General features: G+C 40.7%; 1 protein-coding gene across 1 annotated transcript in view; it reads left to right on the top strand.

Annotated features, from left to right (window-relative positions):
- Nucleotides 1–22,362: 22,362 nt before the first annotated feature.
- LOC308686286 (uncharacterized protein) overlaps nt 22,363–22,513 on the top strand; it is a gene marked incomplete at its 3' end in the record, with an annotated part of 76,068 nt that continues 75,917 nt past the window's right edge. Inside the window, exon 1 of the mRNA XM_081394650.1 lies at nt 22,363–22,505. The remainder of the gene's footprint in view (nt 22,506–22,513) is intronic.

Raw genomic sequence — 22,513 nt, 5'->3', positions numbered from 1 at the left:
TTGGTGACCACTGCATAACGCAAACCCAGTCAAACGTTTGACTGCAGTATCTTCTATTCTATGCGTTTTATAATCCGGTGCGCCCTATATGAAAACAGTTCTAAAAGAGGCCATTCATTGAAGGTGCGCCTTATAATCCGGTGCGCCTTATAGTGCGGAAAATACGGTATGTATATCAAATTTGAGAGAGAGAGCCTGTGGTCTGTGTAGCCTATGCATTGCACACATTGCACATCTGCTCACGCAAATTTCTCTCTCTCGTGAGCCGGTCACCACAACACAGCAAGCAGGCAAAGCACACGACACGCAAACGATAGGCTATATAGCCTATTTAGTTTTTCTTAGTTACAAACCCGAACCCGACCCGAACCCGAGGCTGTTCAATAAACATTAACCCGAACCCGACCCGAAACCCGCACATTTTTCGGGACCCGTCGGGCTCGGGTCGGGTAGCAGACCTCTACCCTGTCGTACCATCTAGGCGTCTTTTCCAGTGACTTGACCAGTGTCCTCTCAATGGCCAGCAGAGCTAGGCTGCTTAAACGGCCTTGGCCCATTGTGTTACGGGTGTAGGACTTGAGCCGCTTTAAACAGGAGAAGCTCCTTTCTACACCTGCAGATGTAGCTCCAATTGTTGCCACTAATGAGAACAGTTTGTAAAGCTGAGGCATTGCACTGTCCAACTCCATGTCTTTAAGGAACACCAAGTAATCACACAGCTTTCCCCTGTTACCCTGCAAGTCCTGATCTGAATACAGGACTTGAAGTTCTGACCTCAGTCTCCCTGAATCAAAGTGATGGCCATAACTTTTCAGGACACTTTGGAAGGCCTCCTCTGGAAATACCCGTCTCATGTCATCAAATTTCCCTGGATTGACTAATTCTAAGAAGAGCATGCTTTCCAAATTTGAAAAACGTCAAGGAATCTGTTCCAAGATGTTATCAAGGATGGCCATGTACAGATTTCTGTATCGCTCTTGGGGATCCTGCAATTGGGTCAGACGGCGCTTTCTCATGGGCTCATCTCGTGGGTCTGATGTGAGATCTGCTGCTTTGGCATAAACAGCTTGGAAAGCCCCCTCTGACCTCTTCTCTTTGACAAATGCAAGAAGAGATTCAATTCTTTTCTTGCAGTAAAGAACATCCATCGCCCTCTGCTGGACAATATCAAAGACCACATCAGTCTCAGAGAAGATTTGTTCATATGTGTACAACATGAACACAAACTCAAAATCCTCCAGTTTCCTCACAAAGCCTTTGGCACAATCCAGTGTATCATCATCCATTGTCGTATCTGCATTGATGTTCTCAAATGTCTGCAGGAGGCCATCATAATTGTTAAACATTGCACTGGGGGCTATTGCTTTCACTTTGGCCTCCAGACCATTGAGATCTGAAGCCATGACAGCAGCCCCATCATAGGTCTGTGCCACATGCTTTATCCTTAAAATTGTAGCCCTGCATGTTCTCATTTAATACATCAAAAACGGACTGGGCATCTCGCCCCCCAGAAACATCAAAAAATCCAATAAAGCGCTCCTGAATTTTACCTGCACTATCTTCATAGCGAACAATGACAGAGAGTTGGGCACGGCAGGATATATCAGTTGTTTCATCCACCTGCCATCCAAAAAAGGGAGCATCCTGAATTTCATCTCTGATCTGATCAGAAACGGTGGCTGCAAGAGCAGAGATCAAGTCATTTTGAATAGTATGGGACATACCAGAAAACACAGTTGAGGACTCGAATTGTGTGGACAGGACAGAGTCATATTTAGCTAATGTTTCTGTGAACTCGCTGTAATTCCCCTTGTTGGATGATTCACAACTCTCATCATGTCCCCTAAATGACAGCTCCTGCCGGCCAAGCAAGGATGTCACATCAATAAGGCGGTTTAGGAAGGCCCTGTTTTGTTTGACTGTTTCATTATGTTTAGCCACTTGAATGCGAGCACCTTCATTGATTGCATGCTCAACCCTGATCCTGCCCATGCAACTTAATCTTGCACATGCATTCACATGTGCATTGCTCTTTTCATGTCTTTTATATGCCCTGTCAAAGTTATTCAGATCTCCAAACCCCACCTTTGACCAAACAACACATCCGTGAGATGGTTTCATCAAGAGGCATGGCCAGCAGTACATTTTATTTGTCACAGCACTTCCAGTCAGCCAGCTAACTTTGTCATACCAGGAGAACTGAAAAGACCTGTTATTTTTCCCTATCTTTTGCACTAAATCAATCTTAGGTGTTGATCTGCCCTGCTGTTTAATTCTAAGGTTTTCCTCGTAAGGAACACTTTCAAATGGCTTCGCCAAAATCAGGTCGACAATATTAGCACTGTCTGCCATCGTGTGCAGTTTCACCCACGACGCTAGCCTAGCCTAATATATGAATGAATATGAATGAATGAACGATCTAAAAAATATATATTAAACTCTGTAAAACTGAAACAATGAATGTGGTGTATAATTGTGTTAAATGTATGATGAAAATCAAGCAATTTCGCCAAGCAAATATCAAGAAATAGGTTGCAGCAGTTTTTATTTCGACTGTACTTGAGAAATCCGCGATGGGACTGAGCGCGAATAGCTTCAGCGATTCCTTATAGTACAAAATCGCTGTCAGTCAAAAGGAGATGCAGCCGTTTAACAGACCCTCCAATCATCACGTGGAAGCCCGGCGTCCAGGCCAGCCCACTCCTCATTCACCCCCAGAGAAGCTGAGCTTCCATGGGCGGGACATAATCGCAGCATTTATCCAATGACCATCTAGTTTCGAAGCGCTGAAAAAAACTGTTGAAAGCAGCCCCATAGAGCTGGTAAGTCCCGCCCCTTCCGTGAAACCCCGCTGGACCTCAAAGTTGAAAAACCGTCAATGCAAGTGAATGGGAGAAAATAATTATTTTCTGATCCCGTTTGAATTGTGCCATGAATTGAACATATGTTGTCTGTGAATTTTTTATATAACTTTTCATGTTACGAGTTTGACAGTATATGGTATGATTCTTCGGCTAGCAGTTGTGGAAAAGACATAACGAGAAAGACTACATGTCGCCTATGTGACGTCACCCCATAAAGTTGACTTACCCGTGGTTTTCACCAACCTCAACGATTTTGTTCTCTCCCTGAAAGAAGGCGATGAAGTGCATCAAAGACACAGCCATGTTTAGCGGGATCCGTGAGCTAGATTCCGTGTGCTAGTGGTGTTGACGTTTCAAACGCGTCGAAAGCAGCGAGAGTTGTAGTCCACAAAGTGCTCTCACACAAAGTCTAACCGTATCAAACTTCTACCCGCTAAATTCTAGCATTCTTTACACGAAAAGTTATATGAAAAATTCACAGACAACATATGTTCAATTCATGGCACAATTCAAACGGGATCAGAAAATAATTATTTTCTCCCATTCACTTGCATTGACGATTTTTCAACCTAGAGGTCCAGCGGGGTTAGCGGAAGGGGCGGGACTTACCAGCTCTATAGAAGTCAATGGAAGCTGGGCTTCAACGGGGAAATGCACTGTGACGCTACGGGATAGTATGAGAAGGAGATCGAGTCAGCCGACCTGCTGTATGTAACTGATTCTGAACGAACTCGTCTTTGAGATGAACGTTTTCTAACGCATTTTTAGTCAATAAAATGTTAATTCAATAGTACATATTTGACCATTCATTTTTTGACATTATAGGGGAAGCCGAGCTTCCCTTGCAGTCTTAAAGAAATCGCCACTGGTCTGTAAGATGTCTGTAACAGTTGATGGACCCCATTGATTTCCATAGTATTATTTTTCCTACTATGGAAGTCAATGGGGTCCATCAACTGTTTGGTAACTGACATTCTTCAAAATATACTATTTTGTGTTCAGCAGAAGATAGAAATTGACACGTGGAGAGTGAGTAAATAATGACAGAATTTTCATTTTTGGGTGAACGATCCCTTTAACTATCCATGTTTACGATAGGCTGCTGTCCCTTTAAGATCTGCAGGCTTCTAACACACAGTGACAGACCAGTATCAAAGCAGCCCCTCACCTCAGAGTCGAGGCCACTCACACAAAATAAATAGCACCCTGCCTCAGTGTAGCGGTCTGCATGTACGGATGACAAAATTCCCAGCACTCACACATATGTATGTGTATGTACTAGCTTCCGGCAGACAACCGCATACTACGCAAGTCGACTTGCGCCACAAGAGTAACTCGTGACGCATGTATGACGTAGATAGAATGTAGGAGTATCGTAAGTTTAGACGCCTCTCGCGGTTCAAACAAACAGCGCTGGGCTTAAAAATTGTTGTTTTAGACTTCTAATTCGTGACTGGTGTTTTGTTTCGCTCTATCCTCTGCACTCCCGCGTTTGTCAAGGTTTACTCTTCCGCCATAAATCGATGCATATGGCCGTCTGCCGGAACACGGAAGCTAGTTATTTTAGTTTATAAAGTTTTAAATATAGATATTTTTCTTACACGAATGCATCGCATTCTTCAGAAGGACTTTATAACCCCCCAGAGCCGTGTGGATTACTTTTATCATGGATGGATGCACTTTGATGGACTTCAAAACAGAAACAACCATTCACTGCCATTATAAAGCTTGGAAGAGCCAGGACATTTTTTAGTACAACTCCGACTGTATTCGTCAAAAAGAAGAATGTCATATAGCCTACACCTAGGATGGCTTGAGGGTGAGTAAATCATGGGGTGATTTAAATTTTTGGGTGAACCAATAAACCAGGCGACAGCATGTTTACTAATTGGCTGCTGTCACTTTAAGACCTGCACACATACAGACACGCATCAGATTTTCTCTCAAATAGAATCAAATGAATGAATCAAATTCTCTCGGAGGCACCATAACTGAACTGATAGAATGCACTGTAGCACAGTACTACGATATTTCTACAAAAGCAGATCGTGAAAACATTTTAATCATCCACGATCAATATCGTGATATAGCACGATTGTATATATATATTCCCCTACCTTGAAGTATCCAGTCAATTTAGGGATTTTTTCAGTATATCTTGGTCACATTGTTTTTTAACCTTTTGTATTTTCCGTTTTTGTGCTTCACACTATAGTACTTTCTTTCAGACATTTTGCTGCTATGCTGTCTAGCAATTAGCCTGGAAATCCAGACCTAAATCTGAAAGATTAATAGTCTGGCATCGACTAGTGAAAATCAGCCAGCTCGAGGGGCGGCACCAAGCATGCATTTGAAAATCTCAGTTTCGCAATTGGATAACACTACGACCAATCACAACAAACCCCATACGCTTAGCTACCAGCGGAGCTAACTGGGAGATTAGACTCTTGCCGTATCCGGTCGGCAAAACAGCAAAAACGCCTTTCTTGCAAAGGAACGATTCGAGTGCTGTCTTCTGTTCCTCTTTTAGATAAAAAGCCAAGTCTAACTCGTTCATTGTAGCGGCCAAAGCCGTTTCAAACAACTGGTGTTCATCCATAGCCATCTTGCAATGTTTACTGATGACTTCGACGTCACAGCGCTGTCGTCATCTGTTTAGCTCACCTTATTTATTTTTTATATTTCTTATGGGCCAAAGAGGGTCTTTTTTGTTCATGCTGAAGCAAATTTAAAATAAAATAAAAAATTGTCTGGCCAATCCGTGTACCCTGCACACGTGGGGCCCCTATGCTGAAGCCAACGCAAGCCTGTGCAGTAATCCATGCCTGTATATAACTGTATATGACCAGTGCTACTGCTGCCTTCATGCAGTGTTTACCACGCTTGTATCGTGTTCATGACAGCACCGGCATCGTCGCTGCAGTGGACATCAGTTCTAGGCTTTGGCACGACCTTCACCATTAACCATAAACACTGTGACGGTGCAGTGCTCAGCCTCGCGCTATGGATGTCTCATGTCCCGGGATGAACGTTGTTAGGCGAGAGTGCCGTTGCCTATCCATATGCCTGGGGTACTGAATGACGGCTGTTTATGCAGTCTGGAGACAATCACGACATGACTGCTGGCAATGAGTTTACGGCGGGATTTTAGATCCCGATAGCGCCACCTTCGGTGATGCAGTGTCGAGAGACCGACTCAAAAGGGAACGTCACCGGTTACCTAATGTAACCTCGGTTCCCTGAGAAGAGGGGTTCATATGGAAACAAAGCTAGTCAATTTCTAAACGTAATGGTGCATGTCGACTACAGCCAATAGAATCTGTCTGCAGCCTGCAAGACTTCGAGTTACGCCCACTTCGGGTTGATCACAGTTTTTTCGACTTGAGGTGCTCTAAGCGATGTTGAGTGACGTCACTTCTTGTTGATGTTCGAAGTATTGTCAAACAAAATGGAGGCTAGCTCGACCCTCCCTCCTCCTCATCCCGTCCCCTCCCCCTAGTTTCCTGAAACAGGCTTATCCGATGTAAATTTGGTAAATTCGCGGTCCTTCTCCTTTTCTCTCTTCTTTGCCATTTGTTCATAGGAACGTCCAAAATTCAAGAGAATAAAATTCTAACGTTAGTCGTTGTCTAGGACATCTCTCCTCTAGCTAACTTCCCTCTTCATGCCTCTCTCTCCTCCACTCCACACACCCCCCTTTATGTGGACGTGCACTAACCCCCCCACCACCACCCCCAAATTATTCTTGTCGGTTATTAGCTGGAACACTGTTTGTTATGTTTCGTGGTCCAGGCTGGGCCAGTTTGTTTTTGTTGCCGTTTGTGGAGCCCGGGCTGTCTATAGAGGCCACGTTTTTTTTTACTGTGGGTCCAGGGGACAGGCAGCTAGCGCATAGTGAGGGGATGTTTGCTGTATGTGACAAAAAATGTTTCGGCCTAAAAAACGTGTGACATTGCTTAGAGCACCTTTAAAGCAGCGCTGCACAGACCGGTCGGTGTATGACATCAAAGTAAAGTAACGCGAGAACGATTAGAGAACAGTTCCGTATGCTTTTGAATCGCTCTTGCCCAATGTGAAAGGCAACACAATGAGGGTTTATGCAAACCCAATCTAATAGCCTATGTTCTGGGATTAATATTGTCTGTTCTGGGCTACTGCGGCAGCATTACATACAAGAAAAAAGTGCTCAGAAAGTGCCCCAACCACATAAAAATAGTAGAAGTTTTCCCCTCTGTCCCTATAGAGTGTTTGCACCTACGTCACGGTTTGGTCAGTTACTCGGATCTCCATATTGGAGATACTCGGATGTAAACAACAGCATGGATTGCACTGTTTATGTACTACTGAATGCATTGTTACACTAATTTATGATGTCTAAACCACGGAAAAAACATGTGGAAGCTGCTAAATCATATAGAGAAGGACTTAGTAAGCAGGAAAGAGCGTGAAATTTTGACAAACTAAAATGAATATGTGGTAAAGATCCGAACAAGCTAGTTTCTAAATCATGGACTGACGACCAGAAAATTCTTCCTTCTATTTCTTATCAACTGTTCAGGTTGTCAGTCCAAATCCGATTTTTGTTCATATCCGATTTATAATTGAAATCTGATCAGAATTAGCTAACGTGAACAGCAAAAAAAATCACATGAAATCCGTTTCAGGCTACATCCATATGTGGTTTGCTTTGAAATCCTATTCAAATCACATATCAGGAAATCCGCTTCAGTCTGAACGCTCTGATCGGATTTTGCGTTGTTTATGTGACTCTCTCATGCCAGGTAAAATGTAAATGTCATGTAAATGTTGAAAGTCGCTGCCGAAACAAGGCTGTGTTGTTGCAAAGTACCGACGAGCAGAAAATTATTATTTTTGAAACATATTTTGAAACCGGCGGAGAAAAGAGTGCGGAAAAAAAGCTGTGCATACCAGCCTCCAACAGTTCTGCAGCTCAAGACGCAGGAGTCCAGCGCAGCGGCTACACATTTGCATGTTGTAAAATTTAAATAAGACAACATCTCTATTGCAAATGCAAACCCCTCCATCAACGCAACGCCATTGCCATAGAAACCAATGCAGATATTCCGGAAAATGAAAGAACTGCATGGACACGCAAATCGGATCTGAGCAGTTGCGATACACATTGTGGACATCATTTTATATCAGATTCCAATCGGATACAAAAATAATCGGATTTGGACTGACAGTGTGAACATAGCCATAGTGAACTATTTTATGTCAACATTTTAGCCATAGTCAACACTTAATTCATTTACACATGTGGTTGATGAGCTGATGCTGTGCCTCTCTCAACCAAAGATGTCTTCTTTCATCAGTTTTTTGCACTCTTCTCTTTAACTTTTGGCAGTCTATAGAACTCCAAATGTTTTTTTCCCGGTGCAACCAATTAGTACAGACCAAAACACGACCATTTTTCAGCAGCAATAATCAGCCAAGTTTGCGAGTCCATTCAGTTCAGTGGCATTGTTTACCTTCAGTGCCGCCAATATGGCCAACTTCCGAATTGATGACTTGTTGTGAAAACCCTCTATGGGGAGGCTGCATACCTGGGGCCTCATTTATAACCATTGCGTACGCACAAAACAGGCCCTGAAAGAGGCGTACGCCACTCCCGACGCATAAGTTGTGATTTATAAAAACAAACTTGACGGGAAAATGTGCGCACCTGCACGTAAATTCTGACCCATGTGTGGTGATGCGATCCACCATGATAGGGATTAGGGGCGGGTTCAGTATGCTTGGCGGATATAAAAGGGATGAGAATGGCGTCTAAGGGAGCGCGTCATTCTGGGTTCTGGACGTGACGTCATTTGGGCGCGCAGTGTTTAGGATTGGGAGGTAAGAATTACTGGTAGCTGCTTAATTTTTAATGTGCGTTGGGAAGGATAAGTTAAGACCCATTTAATTTACAGTGCGACTGCGGAGTATCAGACGCGTTGCTTAACGCCCGTCATGGCGAGCCGGTTTGCACTCTACGGAGTACACTGGGTGGTGCGAGTCACCAACAAGCGGTAAGTCATACCTATTTGAATGTCCGGTTAATGAGATCATAAACTCAAATTTACAAACGTTGTGCGTTGTATTTTTGATAGTGATACGAGGAAGGTGCTGCAGCAGGCTTGGTGGGGGTAGCTGGGCTTAGTGACGACCGATTGGATTGTGTCTCCCCTTGCCGGAAACTCCTCGACCATTTCTCAGTTTATTTTTTTTTTATTTTACCTTTATTTAACCAGGTAAGCACGTAGAGAACACGTTCTCAATTGAAACGGCGACCTGGCCAAGATAAAGCGAAGGTGCAAGATAACATAAAGTTACACAAAAATACACAAGCAGATAAAAATTATGAATAAAAATACAAGTTTTCTAGGCAGTAGTAAAAACAGCCTTGGTATGCATACAGCTAGTGCATCATAATGTACAATAAAGGATTGAGATGATAATAAAATAACAAGGCAACTACATAAGTAGTAATAATACTGGCGTAATTGTGCAAGGAGAAATTGTGCAAATAGCGTGCAACACACAAACAGAGTGCAAGAGACTATCAGCAGGTCACCAACGGACAAAAAGGCACCAGAGCAGAGATAAATTAAGTGCAATATTATAATTAGGGAGATCAACATGTGCAGCGAAGAGGAAAAAGCTCTGATAGTCGTGCTTTAAAAGACGTAAGGGAGATGGTGTTCTCAAGTTTCATAGTCTTTTGTAACTCATTCCAGTCATGTGCAGCTGCAAATTGGAAGGAGCTACGACCAAAGGAAGTATTTGCTTTAAGGGGTACTAGGGAAATGTACTTACTAGAGCGCAGTTTACGGACTGGTAAGGCAATGGTGAGTAAAGAGTTCAAATACAGAGGGGATTTGCGTAGAATTGACTTATATATCAGATGGTACCAGTGGGTCAAGCGCCGAGTATGTAAGGAGGGCCAACCTACTAATGCATATAGATCGCAATGATGAGTATTAAAAGGTGCATTGGTGACAAAACGGATGGCACTGTTGTAGACCACATCTAGCCTTTTCAGAAGAGTGGTAGAGGCAGTCCTATAAATGACATCACCAAAGTCTAATATCGGAAGAACAGTCATTTTTACCAGCATATGTTTGGCAGAATAAGTGAAAGAGGTTTTATTTCTGAATAAATAGCCAATTCTGGATTTAATTTTGGATTGAAGCTCGTTAATGTGAAACTGAAAAGAAAGTGAGTTATCTAACCAGATACCTAGATATTTGTAGGTGCTAACATAATCTAGACTTGATCCATCCAGAGTCAAGATACTAGTCAGGTTGGCAGGTACGGGCAATGTGCGGTTGAACAGCATGCATTTAGTTTTGCTGGAATTTAGGAGCAGTTTAAGCCCGCAGAATGCATGCTGAATGGCCTCGAAGCTCTTTTGAAGATTAGTTAGCACAGTATCCAATGCAGGGCCAGATGTATATAAAATGGTGTCATCTGCGTAGAGGTGGATCTGCGAGATACCAGCGGCAAGAGCAACATCGTTGATATAAACAGAAAAAAGAATTGGTCCAAGAATCGAACCCTGTGGCACCCCAGTTGAGACAGCAATAGGTTGAGACATCAGTCCTTCAGATTTAACGTGTTGAACCCTGTCCGAGAAGTAGTTGGTGAACCAGTCAAGACAGTTTTCAGAGAAACCGAGGCTACCAAGTCTGCCAATGAGGATATGATGATCGACCGAGTCGAAAGCCTTGGCCAGGTCAATAAATACGGCTGCACAGTAATGTCTTTGATCAATGGCAGTTGTAATATCATTTAAGACCTTGAGTGTAGCAGAGGTGCAGCCATGACCAGCTCGGAAACCTGATTGCATCGCAGAAAACGTATTGTTTGATTCAAAATACTTGATTATCTGTTTGTTGATTTGGCTTTCGAAGACTTTACTGAGACAAGGCAAGATAGATATGGGTCTGTAACAGTTGGGGTCCAGTGTGTCTCCCCCTTTAAAGAGGGGGATGACTGCTGCTGTTTTCCAGTCTTTCGGGATCTCTGAGGATACGATGGAAAGGTTTAACAGACTGGTAATAGGAGTTGCAATGATTGCTGCTGAGAGTTTCAAGAAAGACGGATCCAGATGATCTAATCCAGCTGATTTATAAGGGTCAAGCATTTGCAAATCTTTCATGACATCTACTGATTGAATTTGCATGAATGAGAAGTTAGGGGAACTGAGGCAATGTGATGCGGGGGGTGAAGAGCTTATGGCTGCATGGGTAGCCAAGTTGAACACTTGGCCAGCCCTAGCAAAATGCTTATTTAAATGTTCAACTATAGCAGTTTTAACAGTAGTGATAGTGTTATCTAGCCGCAGTGCAGTAGGCAGTTGAGAGGAGAAGTTCTTATTCTCCATGGTCTTTACAGTGTCCCAGAACTTTTTTGAGTTGGAACTACAGGCCACAAGTTTCTGTTTAAAGAAACTACTCTTTGCATTCCTGACTGCCTGTGTGTACCGGTTCCTTACTTCTCTGAAGAGTTTCATATCGTGTGGATTTTTTGAGATTATAGCAGTGCGCCACAAGGTGTTTTTGTGCTGGGCTAGAGAGGTCAGATCTTGAGTGAACCAAGGGCTGTATCTATTTTTGGTTCTAAACTTTTTAAGAGGAGCATGTTTGTTTAAGACAGACAGGAAAGCATTTTTAAAAAATGACCATGCATCCTCCACTGTCGGTATAAGGTCAACGTTCTTCCAAGGTACCCGGGCTAAGTCAATTAGGAAGGCTTGTTCACTAAAGTGCTTCAGTGAACGTTTCACTCTAATGAGAGGAGGTGCTTTGATTACTGACCCGTTACGGATACATGCAATGAGGCAATGGTCACTGAGATCCTGACTGAAAACAGCCGAGGAATATTTTGAGGGCATGTTTGTTAGGATAATGTCAATAATGTTCCCTTGGACACATTTTTCAGATTGTACCGGGTTGGTTCATTAACGATTTGTGTAAGATTTAGGTCGTCAAATTTCGATTGTACATTTGCAGGAATGTTGAGCATGTCCCAGTTTAAATCACCTAATAATATGAGCTCAGAGGATAGGTGAGGAACTAACAGTTCACATATGGCGTCAAGGGCACAACTAGGGGCTGATGGTGGTCTATAACAAACAGCAACATTAATAGATTTATTTCTGGAAAGGTTGATTTTCAAGACAAGTAACTCAAATTGTTTAGCCACGGACTTGGATAGGACAATAGAACACTGAAAATTATACCTACAAAATACAGCTACCCCCCCTCCTTTAGAAGCTCTATCTTGACGAAAAATGTTATAGTTGGGAATGACTATATCAGAGTTTTTTGTTGTTTTTCTGAGCCAAGTTTCCGAAACTGCTAGGATGCTAGGGTTAGCAGAATGTACAAGAGTAGTGAGTAGATCAAGTTTGGGCAGTAAGCTTCTAATATTCACGTGCATAAAACCCAAACTAGTACGGTCGCAGAAGTCTTTAAATGATAATACCTGGGGGGTTGAGGTATTAGAATGGGCTATTGGGCCAGGATTTGTCTCTATATCTCCAGAGGATATGAGCAGGGCTAAAATGAGTGATCGAGTAATGGCTTTAAGAACTGGTCGTTTAATACCTTTATGAAAGTAAAAGAGGGGGAGTGATTTTGGGACAATATGAGTTAGATTTATAACGTTAAAAGCAGAAAATGATGATACATACGTGTTGACATGAGATGGTAAACCAAGGTGTTTAGTGATGAAGAAGGAGGCAGCCTCTCTGGAAAAACCGAATGAGCCCGAAGAAGTCACAGAGAAATTTGGAGGGGGGATCATAAATTTGACTCGGGTTTGATGGAAAGGAAATCTATAATAAGAACAAGCTAAAAAAGTTAACAGAAGCAACCAAAAACGGGCCATAATGTCCAGATGTAAAAATTGTCCAGAACTATTACACAAAAAACAAAAACAAAAAAACAAAACAAAAAAAAAACGGAAGAATCAAAACAATTGCTTCAGCAGAAAGTAAATGTCCGGATGTAAAAATTGTCCAAAAAAAAAAAAGGTTCACCCCCACTCCTCCCCAGAGAGACCACACTGCGAGTGCGCATTGCACTCTCAGAGCGGGAGAATCAAAACAATGCCTCAGCGGAAAGTTAAATCATAACAGTTAATATGTCTTTAGCCTACGAAATCCAGGCAATGGTCAGACCAACAGAGCACAGGCATCACCCCGACGAAGAGGGACCACGGTAATCGGCCGCACCAGAAATCCTTCCATCCCGTGGAGCCGACCGCAGAACGAAGACAGAGAGCCGCCGAACCGGGCCCGAGCAGATGCGGCCAACCGAGAAAAACGGCGCCGCCACAGCAGTCAGCAATCGAGCGGGCAACGGACGAACCAGCCGCAGCACCGAAGATCACAGCACCGGAACGCCAGCAGGGGAAATCCTCCACGACAGATCGCCTCGTTGGTCAGGTGGAAGGTACGTCGAGCTTAATGCCGTGTCGTTAACCAATGATGTTATTGTCAGCTCTGTTTGGCCGTGAGTATTCCTGATGATAAAAAGTATGAGACCAAAGGCACTAGAAGTAGTGATACACCACGCAGGCTGGCTGGCCGGAGTTGTATGAGATCATATGTCGGCTAGGCATAAATAGTTCGTATATTTTGAATAGGTTCCCGATCTGGTAAGTTGAATCCAGGGGAGATTCGTTATAATTTAGGAATGATCGTATAAAGAAATAAGTGCAAACAAAAAATAAAAAATGAAAGACAGAGACTATAAACTGGACAGAAAATAGCGTGACTTGCACCTTACGCCATCTTGGAGAGAAAAAAAAGTGACTATTAATTAAAATTGTATCAGTGACTATTACTGGAACAGCGCATTTGCTGTGATCATCTGACTAACATTTTCTCTTATCCCTCATCTGTCTTGAGACGGCCGGAACAATAGCGCATTTTCGGCCGTAGTGACGCTTTCCAAACCTAGCAAATTCAGTGCTGATCTCTGGGCTGGAGTACAGCGGCGAATAACTGGGTTGTCATTTCTACTTGCTCTTTTAGCAGAAACATTGTCATTTAAAGTATTTACGTTTGTCAAATTGTTATTGTCTGTTTTTGAATGTCTTACATGTATTTCTAAATCCTGAGAATGGTATATTTTTAAAATGCTGTAATCATCAGGCGACTCAGTGTTGGAAAGCTATTAATGAGCGTTGGCCAGTGAGTGGTTGCTTTATCTTCTTTGTAAACAACTGATTCCATCCGTCCACATGTGATAAGGGTTCAACCAAAAGACTATTACGTGGAAAGTGCGTTTTGTGTGTGTGTGTGTGTGTGTGTGTGTGTGTGTGTGGTTGCTTATGTCTCAATTTGTACTCTTTTCTTTTACCCAGAGTTGGGGTGCCAGTTCAACGCCCACGTCCTCTGGTGTGGTGGTGTGCTTCTCGCTTGCTGTGTTCACAGGGGGTGATTGGGTGCTGTGTGGTGAGAGCACTAGTTGCAGTGTTTACTGGGTGGACGAACTGAATCCCCAATTCTGAAACGGATAAGTGTTATAGTTGGCGTATTTATTCTAATGTGTGTTTGTATTGTGTCTTGTGGTACTTTTCTTATCTGTATTTAATAAACAATTTGAAACGTTTCCTTGTTGTCTGTTATCTGACCCAGTCACCGCGTATCTGTGTGCTTTGCACTTGATGTACAAACGGGTCCCCGGCCCATTTCCCGGGGTGGCGTAGTCTATTTTGTGCCATAATTGGTATTGTGTTGCGCTTAAGAGAGCAAACTGCCACACATGCGTACGAACGTTTTGGAGACGTTTTGCCAACTTAGTTTGAATAAAATTAATATTTGTTGTAGTGTTCAATGTTGTTATCAATAGAGATACGCAGATGGGGTATTAGTTAATCCGTAGCCGCATCACAAAACTCATCATCTGCACCAACGTTTTTTGACCAGATTTCAAAGCCGCACCCGCCCGCCATCCGCTGATTGTTTTGCGGTCTATGGACGATGCAATGCTCTGCTGATGCGAGCCGCAAGAAAGCCCTTGTCTGTTCTAGAAAGGATGCAGCAAAGATTTTTAATGCTAATGTATGAGGCATAGGCCTACGCTGAGTTTCATTCATTTACGATGAGATGCGCTCTAGTTCAACTTCACAATGCAATGCAATGCAAGTGAACGCGGCGCATCGGAGCCTCCATGTCACGGTTATATTGTCTCCTATTTGCTTTTTATTTATTAAATACATGCAATTGGAACATTTATTAAAATTAAGATAAAATTTGTATAAAATGAAATTCGCTTTAAAGAAAGGTTTTCTACAACGCAAAACTTAATGAAGTGGTAAAAATCATGTCTGACGATTTACAAAACAGAACTTCATTAAGTGGTAAAAACTATGTCTCCCAATTGCAAATGTTCATTGCTAATGTTTTATTATTGCAAATGTTTTTCATTTGTTTAATAAATCTCATAATGATGGCACATCACTATATCATAGCTTTTATTTCTATCTCAAATGATTGGCGGTCGGTCAAGGGGTACTTGGCAAAGAATCAAATACAGTTGGAAACGACATAGACCATTAATAACGTGTGGCTGGTAGTGGCCGTAAACAGTGAGAGATTGTGTGGCTGGTGCGACGCTTTCACTTAGCCACGAGCGCGCTCCCATACGGGTATAAAGAGCACATAAAAAACAGATAAGATGAGAAATAGGTAAATAAGATATGTATTGCACTGTATGTGTGCTTTTGTGTATCATTAGGAGTGTCTGATAGATACAGTGAGAGATTGTGTGGCTGGTATGGCCGGCGCGATGCTAATAGTGCCATGAGCGCGCACTCCCATTGAGGGTAAAAAGAGTGAATAAAAATAAGATTTAGATGAGAAATAGGTAAATAAGATCTGTATTGCACTGTCTGTGTGCTCTTGTGTATCATTAGGAGTGTCTGAAAGATGTAAACAGTGAGAGATCGTGTGGCTGGTATGGCCGGTCCCAGCCAGCACAGCCATGTGGGGCCCAAATGGGTTTGACCTGGGCTATCTAACTGGGACCCAGCCAGTTTTGTCCTCGGTTTCCATGTAGGCCCCACATGGGTTTGCCCAGATGAAATGAATACTGCTTAGTGTGCACAGTACAGACTGTTAAATGTAACACTTAATCAGTGTTGGAGATAATGAGATAATTAAGTGATTGAATAATGATTGTGCATTAATGATGAACACCTGCTGTTAACAAGCATAATCACTGAAGCAAAGAGAAACACAAGAACTACTTCCAGCCACAACCTTGGATGAAATCAACTGAAGATAAAATACATTAAATCTCTCAAGATCAGATTAAACAACTCCACAGACAGCATTACCAGCTTCACTTATTACTAACCAGACTGACTTTATTTATGTCAGACGTCTACAGAAAAGAATTAAGAAGAGGTTTAGATGTTGATTACTTATTTGAAAGTAATAGTTTGATTTGATGTTACCATTGTGGCGATCAGTGTGTGCTTTAGTCAGGCTCTTGACTTTTTAGCATTAGTTTTTCTCAGGCAGCTGTGTCTGTTTGTTATGGTGTGAACAGCAAGAGAAAATATAATCAGATGCTGTAAGCTGATTGATGATAAGAGTATAATCATCATATAGTAGCTTAGCTCATTGATTATGTGTGAGGTTTATATGGGTAGTATGTTTTTTTTTTTTTTTTTTTTTAAAGTGCATTCTGAGTGCATCATACGAAACTTATCCATAGCTCCCAGAATGCATTGCAGCATGAAGCATGTCACCATTGTTGAGATTCATATGCTGATTCTTGATGTCTGTGTGCGAGTAAATCTCACAGGAGCCCAAAATATGTAAATGCTGTGTAATAAATCATTTGATGTTCTGATTAAATTCTATTATTCTCTTTCTGTAGAATCACAAAAAAATTAAAAATAATAACATACTACCCATATAAACCTCACACATAATCAATGAGCTAAGCCACTACATGATGATACTCTTATCATCAATCAGCTTACAGCATCTGATTATATTTTCTCTTGCTGTTCTCGCCATAACAAACAGACACAGCTGCCAGAGAAAAACTAATGTTAAAAAGTCAAGAGTCTGACTAAAGCACACACTGATCGCCACAATGGTAACATCAAATCAAACTATTACTTTCAAATAAGTAATCAACATCTAAACCTCTTCTTAATTCTTTTCTGTAGACGTCTGACATAATTAAAGTCAGTCTGGTTAGTAATAAGTGAAGCTGGTAATGCTGTCTGTGGAGTTGTTTAATCAGATCTTGAGAGATTTAATGTATTTTATCTTCAGTTGATTTCATCCAAGGTTGTGGCTGGAAGTAGTTCTTGTGTTTCTCTTTGCTTCAGTGATTATGCTTGTTAACAGCAGGTGTTCATCATTAATGCACAATCATTATTCAATCACTTAATTATCTCATTACCTCCAACACTGATTCAGTGTTACATTTAACAGTCTGTACTGTGCACACTAAGCAGTGTTCATTTCATCTGGTCAAACCCATGTGGGGCCTACATGGAAACCGAGGACAAAACTGGCTGGGTCCCAGTTAGATAGCCCAGGTCAAACCCATTTGGGCCCCACATGGCTGTGCTGGCTGGGGTGCGATGCTATAGAGCCACGAGCGCGCACATACGGGTAAAAAGAGCAAATAAAAAACAAGATAAGATGAGAAATAGGTAAATAAGATATGTATTGCACTGTATGTGTGCTTTTGTGTATCATTAGGAGTGATACTAATAGAGCCATGAGCGCGCGCACTCCTATATACGGGTAAAAAGAGCGAATAAAAATAAGATTTAGATGAGAAATATAGGTAAATAAGATCTGTATTGCACTGTCTGCGTGCTCTCGTGTATGATTAGGAGTGTCTGATAGATGTAAACAGTGAGAGATCGTGTGGCTGGTAGTGGCCGGCGCGATGCTAATAGAACCACGAGACGCGCGCTGCATTTGTTTTTTTGTTTTTTTAAACCTTACACATTGTGTAAGTTCGAGTGGCCGGCGCATATATCCGTGGTCGAGTGGCCGGCGCCTATAACGCAGTGGCAGGCGCATATATCTGTGACTGGTCGAGTGGCAGCTCCCCCTGCCACGCAAAGATTTTACCCCCTCTCAACTATGTTTTACTTCTGATATAAACATTTAGATTAAATAAGCCATTCAAATTAATGGAGTTAAGGAGTTAAACATTTAAACATGAAATTATTACTGAGAAGTTACAACATTTTTTATATTCAATCAATAGAAATGTTTGTTGTGGATGCGATGTTTTTGAACACTTTTCCTGTGGCTTGCTGTGTTTTAATGTTTACAGAGATAATTGCTTATCATGATAATACCAGATTGTCTGAGAAAATAGTTTCGTGGAAATAATGGCCAAGGCCTATCTTTTTCCATTAAAAATATAGGCCAGAAAAGACTGAGAAAAACTTTCTCTGAAATGTTTTTACACTATTTGATTTATGTATTTAAAAACAAGGCAAGATATAGGCAACTAGCCTACTTGATTTTTATTAATGTAATGTGTACCGTTAAACGTCATCACGTGGATGAATAATCATATGCAAATGGTATGCAAATGAGGATCTGCATAGTAAAACTAGGCGTTGTAAGCTCCATATATGGTTATTTCGGGGTGGAGACGCATGTGCGCACAATCTTCCGCTGACTGGGATTTATAAAGTGAATTCTGCGCAGGTTCTGGCATACGAACGGTTTTATAAGTTTTTTTGGCTTTTATAAGTTTTTTTTCACCATTTTTGGCTTTCGGGCGCACGTACACTTTTAGTAAGGTTCCTGCACACAGTTTTATAAATGGAGACCCCTGGAGCCGGCAGTTTTACGCCCCTGTTGTTCCTGATGCGTCCAGTAGGGGGATATACTGCGAAATAACATCATTAAATCGACGCTCGAAACTTACACATTAACCATATTTAGACCATTAGACATACAGTACCGTATAATCATATGAATCCTTGATGAAATACTGCTGTACTATTCTCGTCATACAGCTAGAAAACAGTGTCCTACATAGCATTTTATGAAGACAAACACAATTTATCCCTTTTCTAAAATTCCACGGGCCATTTAGAAGAAAGAGACAAATATTTTTTATTAACCCCATTTATGAATTATGATGACTCCCGTAGACGACTCCTCTTTGACTTGCCACTCTTCTTGAACTGTTTTTCTATCCTCCTGTCAAAGTGCTCCTGCTCACTGATATATATATATATATATATATATATATATATATATATATATATATATATATATATATATATATATATATATATATATATATATATATATAAATAAACAATTAAAATGGACATCCATGGTGAATTTGATCTTGTCACTGTGGGGGTGTGCTGCCCAGATTTGATGTCAGGTGATTGAGGATCAGGAGCAAATTGATGCAAACAATCCACAAAGCACAACGGACAGGCACTTGTTGGTGGAACACTTTTGGAAAAAGTGTCAAGCCACTTCGATTTCTTTTGGCCACTGATGATGGACTGTGCAGAGAAAATTGAAAATGACATTAAAACATCTCTAAAAAAGAGATGGGTGTTTAGAGAGAGAGATTTTCATTTCCTTAAGTAGCTAGCAAACACACACCTTTATGAGATGCAAGTTAAAGAGAACTTGGTAAAGATAAAGTATAAGTATGATAAATCCCACATTAAGTGCACATAGCCTACATTTTAGTCCAGATCAGTAAGCTATTTTAAGAAAAATGTATATTAAGATATAAATTAGATAATTAGATCATCTCATTTATAAGAAACAACTCAAACCAGAATCTACATTCAAACCATATGGGAAAAGTTTTTAATGTGTTTTATCATGTATGACGTTGGAAATAATCAAAATATTTGAGTGAGTGTGCAGTTTAACCCTTTACTTAGAGAGAACGAGAGATAAAATTTACATACATATATAAATATAAGCCTATTATAAATGTGTCTTTTGTGTGTTCACACCATAGACTGTAAAAAAAAACAAAAAAACAACATGTTCACATATTTCCAATATCTACTGTAATGTTGCCCCACCATGTGGAGTATGTTTTAATCAGTGCTCGAATTGAGTCAAGTCTTATGGGGGGTCCCCAAGTTTTTTTGGGCGGGGGGTTGGTTAGTCTCGCAATATACACTTTATACAAAATATACAATATATTTGATCATAATATGCATAAATATATACTATTTATTGAAAACGCTTGAATTCACACACACACACACATATATATATATATATATATATATATATATATATATATATATATATATTCTTTTAAATTACTTACTTGAGTAATATGGATTTAGAGGGTGACAAAGCAGCAGACCCAAAAGGGCAGCTATGGCAAATATACCAGGCCACTACATATAAGGCACTTGAACACCCGTAAAAGCAAGTGACTTCAAAATACATTGAAATGTCTCAAAAACAGTAGAAAATAATCAGATGGCTTTCAGTCTCACTGGATGGTATCACTTTCAGATTCAACAGTGGCACAGGGATAATTATTTCATAATGTCTCCGAAAGCAGTGAAAAGAGAGCAGTCAGTAACTTCAAAAGGATATCTATCTTCACAACTTTTTTTATTACTTAAACAGTAGCAAAAGAATGGAAAAATACTATCAGGCTGTAATGATGTAGTATGAACCCAGGTGCAGGAGTTTTACTCAAAGAGTGCAGGACAACTGGGCAAACAGGATACAGTCTTTGGAATAGTTTATAAGTTTAACATAGGGATGTCCATGATTGATGTGACACTGTGATAATGTTTGTTCCAAAAGACTTGATTAAATGCATGAAACTTGTTTATTATAAATTGTGGCAAAACAGGCTGTCAGCCTGTGTGTTGGTTGGGATTTTTCAACTATTTCAGCACATACGATTTTTAAATAGTTACGTCCAGTAGGTGGCGGCAAAGCACTGTCATGAGTGAGTGAGTCAGCAGACTATTCAACCATTTCAGTGAAAAAGGCTGCTTTATTCATAAACAAACAATACTATGGCAATCAAAATAAATCATTGCTATTTCAAGAGTGAATCCCGCATAAATGCGTAAGTTATGTAATTCCCAAAACTTTGCCGTGTTTATACAGCCTTTGGTCCTAGCAGCATGAAAAACAAGTCATATACAAATAAATACAAATTCTGAATGGATATAAAGCATAGAAAGCGCACAACGAGCGCTCCCTTTATAATTACTAAAAATCTGTTATCCATCTTCATCGCGATCTCTAGCACTAGCACTCCTGTAGAACCATAGTAACGTAAGCCTAAATGTTGAATATATGCTAGGAATATAAAAGCCCCGACATGGAGTGGATAAATGTTAGATATAAAGTAGAAAGATATATAGCGAGAGACAATTACCCCTCAAAAAAGTAAGTAAGAAGCTTTCTCTTCCCGACTGCGAGTGGAGGTTTATTTTTCTCCATATTTTAAAAGCTAAAATTAGCTTCACCGGAGCGGCGCCAAACAAACAGTCCTGTCAGTCGACGATGTCATGCGCGCGCACAGCTCTCTTTAGGCGGGGCGTTTACATTTTAAAGAGACATGACAACTAGCCTATAAACACACTTAAAATAAATTATTGTAAATAATCAATTCACGATATTTACTGTATCCTTTGCATGCATTTATTTTGATTTGTCATTATTATTTTTACTAAAATAAAAATATCCGAGGGACCCCCCTAATTCTATTTTTTACTTCTTATGGGGGGTCCCTAATACCTTATGGGGGGTCCCGGATCCCCCCAGCCCCCCCTCAATTCGAGCACTGGTTTTAATGCAAGGAGTAAACAGGGTCTTCCCAGAAGAGGCCATCTCACGCAAGCTAAAGACATGCAAAAAATAAATAATAGATTTTATTAATTAATTAAAAATAGTAAATCAAATCAATAGCCTATTTGGTGTGATCATCCCTTGCCTTGTTTTCTCCTAATGCAATTACAGTACCAGTAGATTTTGAGACTTGTGGATAAAAAAAAAAAAAAGGTCACGTGACAGGCAGTATGAGGAGCAAGTGCGCATTGAGATTTTAGAAACGAAACCGAAAGTGTTAAACGAAAGAAAACCACTTTTGAATAAGAAATAATATTAAGACTAAATAAAATACTATAAAACTCGTGAATTACAACAAGCGTATCAGTGAGAACACTCGTTTAAACAGCACAAACACTGAGCTGTTTACACTGTCATAACATAGCGTGTAAAAACAAACAAAAAAACACACCATAATTTAACATATAAAGAACACTTTTTTAATAGCCCGCTAAAGTGTTTATTACAAATAAATGATAAAAATGAATAAATGTAATGAACAAAAATTTGCGTTGCATTTACAATCCTGTGAAACAGGGGGTGCCCCCACTAACTGTGCACCTGCCGCCATTTCTCCATCACCACATTTCTCAGCACGAGCGTGGCTTCATGCTTCCGCAAAAGGAGGAAGTCATATTGAGCAGTTAATAGTTATGAACAGACGAGAAATCTCTTCCACCTGTTACTGTACTTTGCTTTGGACTCGTACTATGTGACAAGCGAACACTCTGAAGGACTGAAATGAAATTAAAGTCTAAATTCTGTTCAGACTTCAAGTAAGTTT

The sequence above is a fragment of the Scardinius erythrophthalmus genome (genome assembly GCF_964197995.2).
Source record: "Scardinius erythrophthalmus genome assembly, contig: HAP1_SCAFFOLD_167, whole genome shotgun sequence".
In the NCBI taxonomy this organism is placed as follows: domain Eukaryota; kingdom Metazoa; phylum Chordata; class Actinopteri; order Cypriniformes; family Leuciscidae; genus Scardinius; species Scardinius erythrophthalmus.
Note: the sequence above shows the minus strand (reverse complement) of the source record. Positions and strands in the feature narration are given on the sequence as shown.